General features: G+C 57.4%; 1 pseudogene; it reads left to right on the top strand.

Moving 5' to 3' along the window:
• The first annotated feature begins 2,184 nt into the window (after nucleotides 1-2,184).
• Nucleotides 2,185-9,448, top strand: LOC115930805 (A disintegrin and metalloproteinase with thrombospondin motifs 7-like; annotated as a pseudogene).
• The last annotated feature ends 5,016 nt before the right edge of the window (nucleotides 9,449-14,464 follow it).

Genomic DNA, 14,464 nt, shown 5'->3' with positions numbered 1-14,464 from the left:
AATTTTTAGGCAAAACTAGAAAATAATACTGATAATTCTACCACTCAGAATGTACCACTATCAGAATTTTGTATCTTTCAGTCATCTGCTCATCTCTTTTCTCCTTTGCTTGTATGTGTTCCCTCTCCTTTAAAAAATCAGATTTTTTTTTGTAATCTGCATTTTCACTCAACAATATTGTAGATTTGTGTCATAAGTTACTCCTCTACAGTGCCTTCAGTTATTGTGTGCTTTGTGTTGGATGACTGTACCATCTAGTCTTTCATGTTTCCTGGTACTGACTACATAGGGGTGAGTGTGTGTGTGTGTGTGTGTGTGTGTGTGTGTGTGTGTATTTTTTCCTACCTTAACTAATGCTTTGGACATCAACAGGTAGAGCTAAATCCTTGAAACCTTCCAAGTGGTGGCTTTCAGTTATTGCTGAATTGGTTTTTAGAGATGGAACAAATTATATTGTATGGAAACTTTTTTTTTTTTGAGACAAAGTCTCACCTTGTCACCCAGGCTGGAGGGCAATGGCATGATCTTGGCTCACTAAAACCTCCACCTCCCAGGTTCAAGTGATTCTCTTGCCTCAGCCTCCCGAGTAGTTGGGATTACAGCGGCCTGCCACCATGTCCGGCTAATGTTTGTGTTTTTACTAGAGATGGGGTTTCATCATGTTGGCCAGGCTTGTCTCGAACTCCTGACCTCAGGTGATCCACTCACCTTGGTCTCCCAAAGTACTGGGATTACAGGCATGAGCCACCATACCCAGCCTTTTTTTCTTCTAGGTACCAGCTTTTATTTATCAGATTGGTAAAAATGTTAGAAAGCGTGCAATGAAATGGGCATTTTCACAGTCGTGGCAGAAAGTATAATTATCTTTGACTTTCTAGAAAGCAGTCTGGCATTCTAGAAACTTGCCTAACCTCTTCCCATTTAGACAAGATGAATTCTGACAGGGCCAGCCTTGTCCCTGTGATTCCGTATCTCCCAGAAAGAGAGGTCTAGTCTCAGGGAAAACCCAGATTTTCTTGGCTTAGCCCACCTGACAGCTAATCACTGGAAATGGGGTGGGCCGGTAGAGTCCTTTAGTCAGGTTTTGTGTCAAGAGAGGGATGTGGAAAGATGGGAGAGAGGTAGCAAAACTGGCCTCAATGGAACTATGTAAGTTAACATAGAATGGCAAAGGAATGTTTCTTCCAAGGAAGAAATTCTAGGGAAGGAAGAAAGTGGAGGGGAAGGCAGCAGTTCTCAAAGTTTTGGGGTCAGGATTCCTTTACACTCTTAAAAGTATATTGAGGGCCCAAGGAGCTTTTGTGTATGTAGGTTATATCTATTGGTATTTATCACTAGAAATTAAATCAGAAATATTTAGAATATTCTTTAAAAGCTCACCAAATTTTGTTATAAATGCTTTTATGAAAAGAAAATTTCTAAACCCAAAGTAGTACAATCTTACACCTTTTGCAAATTTCAGGAAGCCCCTGGCAAGCATGGCCACAGTCATGGCCTTGAGCTGGGAAGGGCCAGAGAGGGCTGGCTGGGGTCTCTGCCACTCTGACATCAGGCAGTGGACAGGTTACCCAGCCTTGCCCCAGTGTCCCCTGGCAGCCTGCCTCCCAGGCTAAGCCCCTCACCCTGGCTTCCCCTGCAGTGCTCAGTGACATATGAGGAAGGGACTCAGCACCGAAATGTCCTCTGCATCAGTGACACCGGTGTCCCCTGTGACGAGGCCCAGCAGCCAGCCAGCGAAGTCACCTGCTCTCTGCCACCCTGTCGGTGGCCCCTGGACACATTGGGCCCTGAAGGCTCAGGCAGCGGCTCCTCCAGCCACGAGCTCTTCAACGAGGCTGACTTCATCCCGCGCCACCTGGCCCCACGCCCTTCACCCGCCTCATCACCCAAGCCAGGCACCATGGGCAACGCCATTGAGGAGGAGGCTCCAGAGCTGGACCTGCCGGGGCCCGTGTTTGTGGACGACTTCTACTACGACTACAATTTCATCAGCTTCCACGAGGATCTGTCCTACAGGCCCTCTGAGGAGCCCAATCTAGAGCTGGCGGGGACAGGGGATCGGACGCCCCCACCACACAGCCGTCCTGCTGCGCCCTCCACGGGTAGCCCCATGCCTGCCACAGAGCCTCCTGCAGCCAAGGAGGAAGGGGCAACGGGACCTTGGTCCCCGAGCCCTTGGCCTAGCCAGGCCGGCCGCTCCCCACCCCCACCCTCAGAGCAGACCCCTGGGAACCCTTTGATCAATTTCCTGCCTGAGGAAGACACCCCCATAGGGGCCCCAGATCTTGGGCTCCCCAGCCTGCCCTGGCCCAGGGTTTCCACTGATGGCCTGCAGACGCCTGCCGCCCCTGAGAGCCAAAATGATTTCCCAGTTGGCAAGGACAGCCAGAGCCAGCTGCCCTCTCCATGGCAGGACAGGACCAATGAGGTTTTCAAATGATGAGGAACCCGAGGGCTGCGGAGCACCCCACCTGCCCCCGAAACCCAGCCCCACGCTGCCCACTTTGTACCCGGTCAGCAGCACCCACTCCTCTCCTAGTCCTGACGTGGCGGAGCTGTGGACAGGAGGGACAGTAGCCTGGGAGTCAGCTCTGGAGGGTGGCCTGGGGCCTGTGGATAGTGAACTGTGGCCCACTGTTGGGGTGGCTTCTCTCCCTCCTCCTCCCATAGCCCCTCTGCCAGAGATGAAGGGCAAGGACAGTCCCCTGGAGCCGGGGACTCCCACCTTCCCAACCCCAGGACCAGGCTTATGGGACCTTCAGACTGTGGCAGCGTGGGGGACCTTCCTCCCCACAACCCTGACTGGCCTCGGGCACACGCCTGAGCCTGCCCTGAACCCAGGACCCAAGGGTCAGCCTGAGTCCCTCAGCCCTGAGGTGCCCCTGAGCTCTAGGCTGCTGTCCATGCCAGCTTGGGACAGCCCCGCCAACAGCCACAGAGTCCCTGAGACCCAGCCGCTGGCTCCCAGCCTGGCTGAAGCGGGGCCCCCCGCGGACCCGTTGGTTGTGAGGAATGCCAGCTGACAAGTGGGAAACTGCAGCGAGGCAAGTGGCGTGGGCTGGGCGGGCAGGGAGTTTGCGCAGGACCTTGGTGACTGTTTCCTCATCTGAAAATGAGCAGAGTGGGACACAGGCGCCGTCTGTCTCGCCTTCCTTGGGGCGGGGGTTCCCAGGAATAGGGGAATGAGGGGACCTGGGGCCCATTCCTGGGCAGCACAGGGGGCCTCAGGGAAGGCAGGGGCAGGCACACTCTGGCAGCACAGCATGCCCCAGGATGGAGCTGGCTCAGACAGCTGTGCAGTGGGGAGGGTCCCTGTGTGGCCGCCAGGCCCAGTCCTGCCCAGCAGGCAGCAGCTTCCCTGAGGCTCTGCCTGGCTCCTCCAGGCTGGACTCAGCCCACTGCTACCTGGCTCCTCCAGGCTGGACTCAGCCCACTGCTACCTGGCTCTGCCCTCAGTGGCTCCACCCTCCTTTGGCAGTGACCTGCAGACGTCTGAGCTGCATGAAAGAAGCTGGCTAGTGCCCCCTCCCTGGGTCCCCAGATGGTCACTGCAGGAGAAGCAAGCTTCTGTTCAGATTCCTAATTTTGGGGTGGGAAGGGGCAGGCTGAAGCCCACAGGGCTTGTTTTGCGCGGGGATAGCCAGCGATTTGGCTGCTGGTACCAGGACCCAGCCTTCCTTCCCTGGTGCCTCTGGGAAGCGACGAGGCTGGTCAGGGGTGCCCACAGGGTCTCCTCCCCCGAACCTCTGCACCAATGACACTGGAACACAGGCCCTTTGTCCCATGTGAGCAGGGACGGCTGGTTGCTGGGGGGATTTGACTTTTCATTCTCATGGTCTTCCTGGGAGGTGGGTGGAGGAGCCTATTTTGCAAATAAGGAAACTGAGGCCCAGAAGAGGGCCCCTGTCTTGCTGAGGTCTTGCTAGCCTAGGTGGGTAGTTTCCTGGCTGTGGAGGCCTGGCGAGGATGGGATCTGCCTGGCTTTCACGGGTCTGTGCCCCGTAGTGCTCCACCACCTGTGGCCTGGGTGCCCTCTGGAGGCCAGTGCGCTGTAGCTCCAGCCGGGATGAGGACTGCGACCCCGCTGGCCAGCCCCAGCCTGCCCGCCGCTGCCACCTGTGGCCCTGTGCCACCTGGCACTCAGGCAACTGGAGTAAGGTGCATGAGGATGGAGCCAGGACAGGCATCCCCAGGGCATGGGGTGGAGCCCTGGTTCCCCACGGCCTGTGTTCCGAGAGCGGCAGGGAAGGGGAGGGCTCCAGGCTGCATGTCTATGTGCCTGATTGCACCGGATTCCGAATCTCTTGGGAGTCATCTCATCTTTGTCTGGCTTGGCCTGTCTCCTTTCCTCTGTATCTTTGACCCCATCTGGACTTGTTCCTCCCTTTCTCTGTCTGTCCCAGCCCATGGCAGCCCCTGGCCATGCCACCTTTTGCCTGGGGCCTGCCAGCCTTGGCCTCTCGCTGGGGCTCTTCAGGGATTTGCCCCCGGCTGGGGCGTGGGTCTGATGCCTTTCCTGCCACACGCCTCACGGGGTCATGCCTGTGGGCCTGCACGTGGGGATGTGTCCACACAAGTCTCTCGGTCCCCAGTGCTCCCACAGCTGTGGCAGAGGTTCCTCAGTGTGGGACATGCAGCACGTGGACACATGGGACCTCCGGCCACTGTGGCCCTTCCATTGTCAGCCTGGACCTGCCAAGCTGCCTGTGCACTGGCCCTGCGGGGCCCAGCCCTGCCTCAGCTGGTACATGTCTTCCTGGAGGGAGGTGAGGCCTGGGCGTTGAGTTGGGGGGAGGGGACACCCTCAGACCCTGGCTGTGCCCTGACTCCTTCCCTGCCCACCCAGTGCTCCGAGGCCTGTGGCGGTGGTGAGCAGCAGCGTCTGGTGACCTGCCCAGAGCCAGACCTCTGCGAGGAGGCACTGAGACCCAACACCACCCGGCCCTGCAACACCCACCCCTGCACACAGTGGGTGGTGGGGCCCTGGGGCCAGGTGAGCCAGGCTGCGGGGGGGAGCAGGGAGCAAGTGCTTGGTAGCACCTGGTCAGTCCTGGGTTGGGTGAAGGAGCTGTGGAGTGTGTGCTGTGAGCCAGGCTGTCTGTGGCCCCTGCACATGCAGCAGTCACTGGACGAAGCCCTGCCATGCTGGTGCTCACACCTGACAGGGAGAAACAGACAAGGAAAGGGCACGTGTGCTGTGATGTCAGGGAAGGCCTTCCGAGGAGGGGTCTGGGGTTGAGACCCGAGGGAGGAGTCAGTGATGCCAAGGACAGGGATCGAGGGGAGAGCAGGTGTGAAGTCTGAGGCAGGAATGATGAGCTTGGGGAGATCAGGGAGCCCAGCAAAGGCCAGCGGCAGAAGGGGGCAGAAGCGGGGCCTCGGATGGGCAGGACACCTTCTGCTGGGCCTGTTTGGAACTGAGGGTTTCAGAAATCTCAGATTTGGGCCCTGAGCTGGGTCCGGGAGTCAGCTGGGCCAGCGTTTGAGTCTTTGTCTGACTGGCTGCTGAGTGACTCTGGGCAGGTTGCTTTGCTTTGCTGGATCAGTTTTCTCATCTGTAAAATTGGGACGCTTTGGGAGAGGAGGGTCAGGAGGATTAAATGGAGGAACGCAACAAAGCACAGGGCCGGGCACAGCACGACACTGGCACAGACTCAGCACATGTTTAGGGCTTTCAGACCTGCACCTGTTAACAGCAAAGCCTGGCGGGCGGGGCCCCGGCTGTGAAATTGTCTCCACCCCTCCTGCCCATGGGCTGCAGCACGTCCTCTGCCCTGTCCCTCGGGAACAGCGGTGTCTCGCCCACGTCTCTGCTCACTGCTGCATCAGGGCTCCATCCCGGGGCCCCTGCCCAGGCCTCTCAGGCATGTCCCGTGTGAGGGGCTCACTGCCCTGCCGCCCCAAGGGCTGTCCCATGGTTCTCATGCCCCTTCCTTCTGCAGCAGCCGATCCCACAAGTGAGAGTGGGGTTCCAGCACCAAGTGGGCTCTAGGAATGGGAACAGGTCCTCCGGGAGGCACTGAGAGAGCGGCTGGGAGCAGGGGCAGGCCAGTCAGGCACAGGGTGCAGGGACGGCTTCCCAGAGGAGGTGTCCCTGCCCCCACTGCTAGGGCTGGCCCTGGAGACACTCATTCCTCCCCTGCTCCCCCCAGTGCTCAGGCCCCTGTGGTGGTGGCATCCAGTGGTCACACACTGGTCAAGTGTGTCAACACCCAGACGGGGCTACCCGAGGAAGACAGTGACCAGTGTGGCCACGAGGCCTGGCCTTGTGAGCTCCCGGCTGTGTGGCACCGAGGATTGTGAGCCCGTCGAGCCTCCCCGTGAGTCCCCCGACCCCAAGCTCTCTGCTGAAGTGAGGTGGGGCGGGAAGGGTGATGGGGAAATTGGGTCTTCAAACCATTGCACCCACGGCACCGGCTGGCTCCATCTGTAGTCTGGGATCAGGAGCCACTGAAAATCCTGATGCCACAGGATCCCATGCTGGAGGCTGGGCTGTGCTGGGAGTCAGTCAAGAGGAGTCCCAGCTACACAACATCCCGCAGGCAGCTTTCTGACCTCCGGTGAGTAGAGGGAGTGGCCTTGGCCCCTGATTTGCTGTGTGAACCTGGGTAAGCTCTTTCCCCTCTGGGTCTCAGTCTTCCCACAGTGAGACCGGGGATGTCCCTGAAGCTGTGTGAAAACTGGCCCTGGGTGAGTCCCTGTCCCCTCCCCAGCCCTGGCCTGTCCATTCCCTGGCCAGAGGACTGCCTAGAGTGAACAATGGAACCACAGGAAGGGCCTCCCTTCCAGGGTCCTGCTAATCCCAGTGGTGGGGGGTTTCCTGGCCAGCTGGGTCCTGGTGGAAGGGCCTGAGCTAGAGGTGGTTCTGGATATCCCACCCCCCCCGCCTCCAACACACACACACACACACTCACACACTTCCTGCAGCCCCAGCTGCTCTCAGCAGTGCTGAGGGCAGGAAATGGGGTGGCCCTGGAGTGTCACCTGGGCTCCCCTCACCAGCTGTGTGGACTTGGGCTCCATTTCCCTCTCAGGGCCTTCATGTGCTGAATAAAGGGGCTGCCAAGCCCCATCCTTGCATAAGTGAGGTCTGGGCATGAAGGGCGCAGCACTGCGTGGGGATCCAGGTGGTGCTCAGGGAAGGCGGCTTTTTCCCCTCCCCCAAAGCCACTGTCATCCCCAATTGCAAGGTCAGGGAGAGGGCCTGGGGCTGACCCTGCCAGTCTAAGGAATCCAGGAGCTGTGGCCTGAAGAGCTGTGGCCCCTGTGCTATTGGCTGTCTGCCCCCTGACCCTAGGACAGAGTCCTCAGCCACAGCCCTCAAGCTGGCATTCAGGGCCCCCTGCAATCTCCCCAGTCTGCCTTCTCCCCTTGTCCAATGCAGCCTTCTCTACCTGCGCTGGCTCCTGGGCAGCCCTCATTTGGGCTCAGAGTGGCCCCTGCCATGCCTCGCTGCCATGCCTTGCTACCCTGCCTCTGGCAGGGGTGGCCTTCCTGCCACAAACCCCATTACCTCAAGGCCAAGTGGCAGTGCCCCCACCCTGTCCTGCCTGCCCTCAGCACGCACCCAGCCAGCATCTCAGAGCACTCCTGTGTGCTGCCTGAGCTGGGTGCTGGCATCACATCTCTCGCCTTCATGGCTGGAGCTGGCCACAGGGAGTGGGGTGGTTATGATCCCAGGGGATGAGGACCAGATGGGGCAGAGAACAGGAACTGAGGCCCCTGGGGGCCTAGAACCAAGGACAGATGGCCCAGGAGGCTCTGGGCTTGCAAGGTCTCCCAGGGGCGGGTATGAGTGGGCTGCAGGGAGTGGGCTATGGGGGCTGGTTAGGTGGCTGAACTAGAAGCTGTCCCAAGTGAGGAGTTTTCTGCCACCAGTGAACAGTGGAGGGGCAGCTGGGAAGGTGTCTTGGACTTTGAGACCTGGAATTCCCAGGATGTTTTGCTGGTCTGTGGGACAGTTGGCGGGACAGGGGGAAAGCCGGGAAACTCCAGAGTGTGCGGTCGCTGCAGTGACACAGCATGGCCACATCCGTTTGCTGTGGAGGTGGGGTTGACAGAGGAGGGAACCGAGGCCCAAGAGGTGAAGCAGCTTGTCTGAGGTCACCCCGGGCGACCAGGATGCAGGCCTGCAGATGTGCACTTTGGAGCTCTGCCTGGAGCTGGGGTGGAGGAGCCTGCCTGCTGCCTCGTGCCCTCTGCCGGGCCTGAGGGATGTCCCTGGCACAGGGCTGGCTGCTGTCCTCCCGCTCTTCCTCCCCAGGGAGGTCTGCTGGAGTAAGCAGGCCCAGGCGGCAGGTGGGGGCTGTCAGCAGTGGCAGTGGCATCAGGAGCAAGGCCAGGAGGCTGGAAACAAGCCACTTCCCAAAATGGCTCTGATAACCACGGGGCAGGAGGGCCCAGCCAAGCCTCAGCCCTGACAAGCACAGCCTGCAGCCGGCCTCCCTCCCCACTGGGCCTGGGCTTAGTCCCTGGTTTCCGCTGACAGCCTGTAGGGCCCACTCTCTCTAGGCTTCGTGGCCCACCTGGGAAGTGGGAGGCTGGCCTGGGAGATGGGACCTGTGAGTCAGAACCCGAGGCTGTGTACAGCCCCTGTGGCTGGAGGTGGTCACGGAGGTCTGGCAGGACAGATGCACTGGGGCAGGGGGCGGTGGCGGGAGTCGGGGGCAGAGGCCGCTGCAGGTTGGCAGGAGGCCCCGGGACCGCAGTTCTGTGCCAGGATCTGTCGGGGAACACCAGGGGTGAGCAAGGATGGAGATGGGATGGCAGGGCGTCGCCCTGGGCAGGCTCTTTAACAGGCATGTGAGGGGGTCAGGGTGGGGTCTCAGGACCTTTCCTCCAGAAACCTCAGCCCAGCAGCGCCCGTTCTCGAGTCCTGGGGTTGGCCGTGAGTAGGTGGGACAGAGACACCAACAGTTGGAGACCTGCAACTCCGGTTTGGGAGCCGCTCCAAAAACCGGGGCTCTCTGCTTGGTGGTGAGCTGCTGGAGCCTCCTTAAGGTGGTTGGGGTGGGGAGCCAGGTTCTGGGTACCCCAAACCACTGGTTCTGATGCCTCTCTGCCCCCCCACTCCAGGCTGTGAGCGGGACCGCCTGTCCTTCGGGTTCTGGGAGACACTGCGCCTACTGGGCCGCTGCCAGCTGCCCACCGTCCGCACCCAGTGCTGCCGCTCGTGCTCTCCACCCAGCCACGGCGCCCCCTCCCGAGGCCATCAGCGGGTCACGCGCCACTGACGGTGCCAGGATGCACAGACCGACCGACAGACCTCAGTGCCCACCACGGGCTGTGGCGGAGCTCCCGCCCCCTACGCCCTAATGGTGCTAACCCCCTCTCACTACCCAGCGGCAGGCTGGGGAGCTCCTCCCCCTCGAAAAAGGTATTTTTTTCTTCTAACAGTTTGTGTAACATTTATTATGATTTTACATAAATGAGCATCTACCATTCTAAAGCACAGTGTGACTTCGTCTTGGATTTGGGGAATCTTAAAAGTGAGAAACTCTTCCCCCGACCCCTCTGCCCAAAACTCCACCGCTGCAACACCTCGGCAGGCGCGGCTTTTCACCTGCTCCTCTGGGGCAGATCTGCAGGGGGCAGCGTAGCAAACAAGTCCCTGAGAGCATGGCATCTGGTGAGGCACGGAAGGCCTCAGAAGCCGGGGGACTGCTGCCCAGGGAGGCCTGTCTGCAGAGGGTGGGGTTCTGGGGGCAGGAAGGTCTTCTGGGCAGGGGCACAGCTTGGCCCTTACTTGCTGCCTGCCTTCAGCTCAGGCTCCCAGCCTTCCCTGGGGCCCCACTCTGTGGTCCTCAGAGACCTGTTCCACAGGGATTGAGCCCACCTTGTCACTTGCAGGGACTGCCCCCTGGAGTGGTGGGGACTGGGGCCCCCATGGGCACCTCCCTGGCTCTGTCCGTTCTATCTGTTGACTCTTCTGCAAAAAGCGGGCAGAGAGGGGAAGAGCAGGCTGGCCAATTTTGCCCTACTGTGTCCCCACGTGTCCCTTCATCTCTGTGCCCAGAGATAGGGCTGGGCTAATTGCCACTGCCTTGGGGGTGGCCCCTTTCCCACCACCAGCCCAAGCAACAGGTTCCTACCATGCTGATCTATGGTCCAGCACCTGGCACCTGCCTACCCACAGCCCCTTCCCCTCCCATAAAATCTAGTCCCATGGAGCCAGACAGTAGTGCCCACAGCAGGGAACAGATGGGCATGAAGGTGCTTTGAAGAGGGTCCTGTCCTGACCAGGGGCGGGAGGCTGGAGAAGGGGCGGACACTGTCCTCCCAGGCCCAGGCCCAGCCCTGGATCCGACCCTGGCCTCTGGCTGTGAGCCTTAGACTCAGCCGTTGACAATTTCCTCCTCAGCCCTCCCCCTGGAAGGTGTTACGCCCCTTCTACAGGTGTGGGACACTAAGGCCACCCTGCAGCCTACAGGGGTCACCTTTCACATTCTACTCTCCAGGGTATGACATCCCTGGACGAAAAGCAAGTGTAGCCCTGGAGCCTGCATGTGGCAGCCGCGGCCGCTCAGGGCTGGGTGTATGCTGGGGATGGAGAGAACACCAGTGAAAATCACTCCTGGCTGGGCGCGGTGGCTCACACCTGTAATCCCAGCACTTTGGGAGGCTGAGGTGGGCGGATCACCTAAGGTCAGGAGTTTGAAACCAGCCTGGCCAATGTGGCGAAACCCCATCTCTACTAAAAATACAAAAATTAGCCGGGTGCAGTGGTGGGCACCTGTAATCCCAGCTACTTGGGAGGCTGAGGAAGAAGAATCGCTTGAACCTGGGAGGCAGAGGTTGCAGTGAACTGAGATCACGCCTTTGCACTCCAGCCTAGGCGACAGAGGGAGGAGACTGCATCTCAAAGAAAAGAAAAGAAAAAAGAAAAGAAATTACTCCTTAGGGACTGAGACCAAGAAAGAGCATCAGAGGCTGAACCCCTTGGTGATGAGCGTCTGTCCCAGGACTTGGAAGGGAGGGAGGGGAACGTGGCCAGGGGGGCTGCCTGCAGGTGCCTGTCCTGCTGCTCCTCAACTCAACATGCTCACCTCATTTCACACCAACACGCCCCATTCTCAGAGGAGGAGCCCAAGGCTCTAAGAGGAAGTAACTGGCCCAAGGACACATGCCCTAGTGACACAGGCCCATCCTAGGCGCCGACTGCCCACCTCCAAGTTCCAGGCCACCCTGAGCAGGTGAAAGAGGGAGAGGGCCCCGAGCAGGCCCCAGCTATGGCTTTGCACAGAGAGGGCAGCCTGCCAGAGTTCACGCAGGAAAGCAAGTTGCTGGGAAGGCTAGCGTGAGTCCCAGCCCCGCTGTGCTGACCGAGGGTGGAGGAGCGTCAGGCGTGCTTCCTGTCTGTCTGCAGCAGCCAGGCTGGCCCAGCAAGACCTGGGGACCCACGCTCTGAGTCATGGGTTCCCAGGCCTTAGTCAGAACTGCCCCTGGTGGCAGTCCCTTCCAAGGGGTAAGGAGCAGGGCCTGTCGACTTGCTCCTGACCCACACACTGAACCAGTCCCTAGGAACATCATCCTGGGCATGCCGTACCTGTCGTGCAGTCTGAGTCATGCTGCCAGGGCAGGTATCCAGCTCCCAGCCTGGGAGTGCTGAGAGCCAAATCCACTGCAAAGCAGGGGTGATAGTCAGGGTCCCACCTCATCTATCTGTCGGCAATCCAGTGGTATCTAGGTGAGAGTCCCATACACACGGTCATCCCACAACACACTCCACACTCCACAGGCCAGGCGGGGACACACAGCCCCCTTCCCTCCCTCCCAGGTACCACCATAGCTGCTAGTGTGTGACCGAAGGCAGGGTCCCTGGCCCCCGCTGAAGCACTATCGCCGACCAGCAGGCTCACACACCTTGGCCTGTTGCTCCTAGGGGTCGCCTGTGCTATTCAGCCAAGGGGACCACAGTGCCTGCTGGCCCAGCTGAGCTCCGCCTAGCGAGCCCACCTGCCTCTCCTGCCATGGACTCTCCCTCTTCTGCTTTTCCCAGCAGGAAGGGCCCAGCCTCACCTATGCAACCTGCAGCCCCACCCCCGCCAACCAGTTGAGGCTCCCCTCTTAGACTTATAAGTCTATGGCCAGTGGCATCCGGCTACCTGCCCTCCCTGCCTTCCCCAGGGTCCCTTCAGAGGACCCTGGGATTTCAGAGCACCCAGAGGGGCCTCTGGCACTCACTCCAATCATCCATCCCTTATAGCTTCACCATTTTTGGTTCAAGCAGTGTTCCCTTTCTGTCAGGCCTGGTGGCTGTTGGGTGGGGCTCCCCAAGCAAGAGGTGGCCCTGGGCCGTGAGTTGGAAGACAGGGTGACCAGAGAAGAGAGAAGCCCGAGGGGGCTGAGCATTCATCTGAACTATGGGTGGACTGCCTGGGTGCCATGAAAGAGGCCAGCGTGTGTGAGCTGGGGAGGGCCGCCGCAGCCCCCAGGCACTACCTATGAAGCTCCGGCTTCTCCCTCCATCGTCCTCCCCTTTTCCTTCCAGGCCCTCTTTTCCAGGAACCTTGCCATGCCCACACCTACGCCCTCCCCTCCCTGGCCCTCCACAGCTGCTGCAGCGCACCCATACTCTGCACTTGCCTCACCAGCTCTGGCTTTTCTCTAACCCGTTTTCTCTCTGCTTTCTCTCCAACTGCCAGCTGATCGGGTCAGGCAAGTCCATCCCATCCTGAGAGCCCCAGGCCCCCCTTCGACCTCTAAACACATCCCTCCTCTTCTCAGAGACCTCCCTTTCCAAGCCTGCCTGGGCGGGTGTCCTGTGACTTGACAGTGGCTCCCCCAGCCCCAAAGCCAGCCCCCTTCATCTGTGACTTAAGTCTGTTGTAGCGGTGAGCTGACACGTCCAGGTTTGACCATTGCTGAAAACTTGTGCCCCCTCTGTGGTATGCCTCTGCCCTGTTCTATAAATAGCTATAAATTCTCATATATATACACATACACAAACACACACACACACACACACACACACACACACATATATATATATACATATATACATGTGGTCGACTGCCTCACCTCTAGAACTGGGAATCAGTCCCTGTGCTGTGCCTGTGGAGTCTTGTAGCCCAGCAAGAGGAAGCTGTCTCCTGACATCGCCCCTCCAAAGTGCACCACCTCCAGTGAGCTTCCGGGACATGCGCGGCCTGTGGACAGCCAGCCCCCGCCATCCCTCCCGCCCTTCTGGCCAAGCATGGCGGCACTGTGCAGGCAGCCGTGTGGCCTGACAGTCTCTACCAGTCCTGCTGTCCCTCGGCTGAGAAACCCATTTCTGAATGACAGAGAATGTGTCCTCTGCTGGCTGTGTTCTCTATGGAGCTTAAAAATGGACTTAAAGTAACTGTCTTTAAACTGAACTCAAAGAATGCAAAAGCGGCAAGTTCAGAAAAGGCAAGAACAGGACCTTTAGTCCATTTTAAACCCTCAGGCTAGAAATCAAACCACTGTTAATTAGCCACATTATTTGGTCTAACAGTTTTTCTTTATCATTCTGAAACTGAGTTTATCTAATACATTGATAAATTCATACAATTTGGAAGAGTCAGTTGAAGTCACAAGGGCTCAATATTTGCAATCTTTAAGTGAATGCAGACAATTCTCTTATTCAATCTGTAAAATCGTATTATTGATCTCCTATTAATGTCATATTTATAAAAGTATCATGAGGATGCCCAGTGCTAAAAATGGAGATGGTCTAGTAACTAGAAATGCCCACCCCAGGGAGTGCACACACATCTCTCCCTGCATCCTAATGATATGATGTATTTTGGAACACAGACATTAGAACTTCATGAAGTTTTAGCTGTTGATTCTTCCCCAAGCATCATCCAGTTATGATATAGGCAACATATGACTGAAATAATTCATTGATCATGCACATTAACATAAATATTATACAAAATATGCCTCTAACTGAAACCAAAAGGTATAAAAACATATATTTCACTCTTCGTAAAGAACTTTGTGAGGAAATATAACTCTGTGATTGTATAGACACTTCCCTCATGACACTTTGACAGTCACAAACAGTAGATTGCGCTGCAGTTTGTAAACATTTTAAGTTGCATAAACTGCTCCTTGATTTTCAAATGTAGTATAATACTGTCTACTAAAACTCCTTTTTGTTTCAACTAAGTACTCTCACATATATTAGTTTATAATAATGTTTGTTATTATTTTTAAAGTCTTTTCCATTCAAGAAAAAGAATTCCTATGTCAGATGGTTGAAGACTAGGTATTAGCCAGAGAGGTCTAGACGGTAAAATCCATCTTCTAGCCTCAAATAAGCTCCATGAACACAGAGGAATGCCAGGTGTCACACAGCTTTCCTTCACTCGAATTCATTCTTGACTAGAGCCTGTATATGCCTGTTCCAGGGACATTTAAACTCTTAAAGGATTTCTTCTGATCTTTACTAAATACATTAAGGAGAATGCCAACCAGTGCCCTTTTGTGTACTGGG

This window comes from Gorilla gorilla, chromosome 16 (genome assembly GCF_029281585.2).
Source record: "Gorilla gorilla gorilla isolate KB3781 chromosome 16, NHGRI_mGorGor1-v2.1_pri, whole genome shotgun sequence".
In the NCBI taxonomy this organism is placed as follows: Eukaryota; Metazoa; Chordata; class Mammalia; order Primates; family Hominidae; genus Gorilla; species Gorilla gorilla.
Note: the sequence above shows the minus strand (reverse complement) of the source record. Positions and strands in the feature narration are given on the sequence as shown.